Here is a 3,713-nt window from a genome sequence, read left to right as displayed (position 1 = left end):
GTTCCATTTGTTACTTGAACTGGTGTTGACCACAGACGCCACACAGACAGATTGCTGCTTCATTCCTGCCGTCACCGCCTCACAGCGGAGCTGCTTTCAAACCCAAACAGTGAACACCTCTAATTACTTCACCTCCAGACGGAGCGAGGATTTCATCATGACCTCAACTTCCTGTCTCTGCTCCGCACGGATGGAAAATGTGTGTAAAGTAGAGAGTGTGAAGCTGTTCTGATGTAAAGAGGGTGAAGTGAAGGTCAGACCTGGATACAGGTGCAGCGGAGTTCTCATGTGCAGCACTGAGTTTGTTCATTCTCTGAACATGGACTGAGCAGAACTGCTGATCAGAGAAGGAGAACTTAACATGAAAACTGAAGAGTGTGTAGAGAAATCATACACTGTTGTCAGGCAGAACTGACGCCACACTGAACCCTGAACATGTGGGAGAAAAGACAGACGAGGAAACGTTTATTTCACTGAAAAAAACAAAACAAAAAACAGTTGAATCCACTGAAGGAAGACAATTTAAATTAAATTAAAAGTCATCTTTTCAACCAGAGTAGATTTGAAGTGAAAACTCTAGAATGTTCTGTCTTCTGATAAACGTTCAGAGACCTGAGCCTGTGGAATTAATTAAAATATATCTGTGTTTTTTTCCCTCCCCCATGAAAGATAACGATGAGACGACGTATCCGTCGCCACATATTTAATACCATGAGGCGGCGCTGATGCGTCTGGAGGCGGAAAACTTCAGCTTTTAATTTATTTCCTTACCTTCCAGGCCTTAGAAAACATGTCGCTCCAGAGACGCACACACTGGATTGTGGGAATGAAACGTTCCATCTGACAGGAGCAGCTCTTCACATTTAATAAATCCTGTAGAATTAACGAGCGCTGTTGTCGGGGGTTTCCCTGGTCACGTTGTCACGTTTCCTGCTCCGACTGAACACTTCACACACCGCTGCTGCAGCCTGCTCATCCGACCTGTTTATTCAAATGAAAACTGAACGACGGTCGGTCATCAACACTGACAACGAGCTGAGCGTCGATCTGCTCCACCACGTCACAACAAAAACCACTGCACCACAGCACTGACAGCTTTGGTTTTGGACCCTCAGCAGAGAGAGTACAAAGTTGTCACAGGTGGAACTGATGTCACACAGGTGAAACACATGAGGGCGGGGCTACTGCTGAAGGAGTGACCTGGAATTCCACCCTGGAATTCCACCCTGGAATTCCTGGAATGACAGAGAGGTTTAGTTTGTTTTTACTGTTGTCCACAGACTTTTCTTCTTTTTCCAATTTTAACAATACAAGTGTGTTCCTGGAATGACAGAGAGGTTTAGTTTGTTTTTACTGTTGTCCACAGACTTTTCTTCTTTTTCCAATTTTAACAATACAAGTGTGTTTTTTTTTTTGTAGAATAAAAGCATCTCAAACCTGCATTCTCTCGACTGATCAACAGGGGCACCGTTTTTAAATATGTGTAAGAAAACGAGCCTCGTTGTCATTGATTTATAACCTCATTTAATGTTAATATACGGAGCTCGTTAAAGACGAGCCACTGTTTTTATGGTCCCATTAATAATAAAATAGATGATAAAGCAGGGCACGAGGACACGTGGTTACCAGAAGAACGAGGACCAGCAGTTAAACCTGGACCATGGACCAGCAGTTAAACCTGGACCATGGACCAGTTCACCTCAATGATTTGGTGAAATCATCTTCTCTAAAATGAAGAAGAAAAACTTCCACTTCAGGTCGATGGTTGTTTCATAGTGGGTCAGTGGACTAGTAGAGGACCAGGACCATGGACGGTGTGTGACGTAGACCGTCCTCCAGAACGAAGACAAGCCACGACAGCCGCTGGTTTCTGATTGGACAGTAAATCCAGAGTTCAGGTTCCTCCATTGGAAATCAGTAAAGAACAAAAACCTCTGTGACCTCTGTGACCTCCGGTACCTCCTGGTCCCTGACCCTGACCCTGACCCCCACCCCCACAGAGAGCTCAGATGAAGAGAGTGTCGTCCCAGTATGTGGACAGACCAAAGCCAGGGAAGCTGAGACTGAAGTACACGCAGTAGTGGTAGAAGTAATACTGCAGTAATTACTCCAAACGTCCGACTTGGTTCTGGGCTCAGTTTGGTGAAGTCATTTGTCTTGTGTGTACGAACTGAAACACCACACCCTGAAGAACCAATCAGGAAGGTGAAAGGAAATAATTATGAAAGCGAATATTTATATGACGCCGCTGACGAAGGAGCGCCGCTGACGAAGGAGCGCCGCTGACGAAGGAGCGCCGCAACACGCTTAATCATGAGGAGACGCACAAGGTCGAACAGAAGGGTGTGTGTGTGTGTGTGTGTGTGTGCCTTTAGGACACACACACACACATCCGTACAGTGCACTGTACAGTGGAGTAAACAGCCACAGTGACACTTGATTAAACACATGGGTTCATGGACTGTGAGAACATCGTACACACATTCACACACACACCCTGACAGATGTGGAGCAGTGGGTGGACATCATCATCATCTTCATCATCTTCATCATCATCATCATCTGTGTCCAAAGACTTGGCATTCAACCGACAACTCCTGTTCTTCTGCCACCTCAGGTGTTAAAACAACAGCAGCTGTGTTGTTACTGGCCAACTGTTACTACTGCACTGAGTACTGACCAATGAGACGTCACTGAGTACTGACCAATGAGACGTTACTGAGTACTGACCAATGAGACGTTACTACATCAACTACATCAACCACAGTAGCAGTCAGGTTCTCCCCTGGTTCTCCCCTGGTTCTCCCCTGGTTCTCCCCTGGTTCTCCCCTGGTTCTCCCCCCCCCACCCCGGGGGCTGGACATGAGCAAACATGTCTCCCAGATAAGCTGAGGGTCAGTTTGATGTTGATGCAGAGTGAACTGCCTGCATGCTTCATCGGACAGTAGCAGTCAGGTTCTCCCCTGGTTCTCCCCTGGTTCTCCCCTGGTTCTCCCCTGGTTCTCTGACGTTCCTTCACTGATGATGAACACAGTGGATCTTCATTCCCGGGTCTTAAATCTCTCTCATCTCTGCAGTCGGACACAGTGTGTTGTTGATACAGTATTAATCTTGTCAGATCGTTGGCTCCGTTCTCACATCAGTGTCTCGGTGTCTTTATTATTATATTTTGCTGTGAAGGAACAGGAACTGAATCAAACTACAAGAATATCTGAAACTCCTAAATACAGTGAGTTGTCTGTCAGTACAGTCAGTCAGTACTGTCAGTCAGTACTGTCTGTCAGTACTGTCTGTCAGTGACCATGAAGTGCACACGTGTCTCCCACCAATGACGACGGTGTTTTCCTTTAAACAAAATGAGGAATTTCATCAAAGAAGCAGAAATATTTTCCCAGAAGGCAGTTGTTCTGTGTTCTGAGCCTCAGACCTCCTCACCGCCCCCCCCCCACTGCCCCTCCTCCTCAGCATCAAAGCAGACTCATGCTGTTTGAAATTCATTGAAACATTAGATTAATAATGCAGAAAGAGGACACGTCAACAAACACGGTCTCAGCTCTGGAGTGATGCACTCTGGGAAATCATCCGACGCGACCAGATCAGAACCAGAACAAACTGCTGGGGAAAGGTCAGGTTGAACGTGGCAGCCGCGGAATTCCCAATAGAGGGCGACAGATACAGGCTTCCCTGATTGGAACCGTTTCCTCTCTGTGACC

Source organism: Cynoglossus semilaevis, chromosome 4 (assembly GCF_000523025.1).
Source record: "Cynoglossus semilaevis isolate Cse_v1.0 chromosome 4, Cse_v1.0, whole genome shotgun sequence".
Lineage (NCBI taxonomy): Eukaryota > Metazoa > Chordata > Actinopteri > Pleuronectiformes > Cynoglossidae > Cynoglossus > Cynoglossus semilaevis.
Note: the sequence above shows the minus strand (reverse complement) of the source record.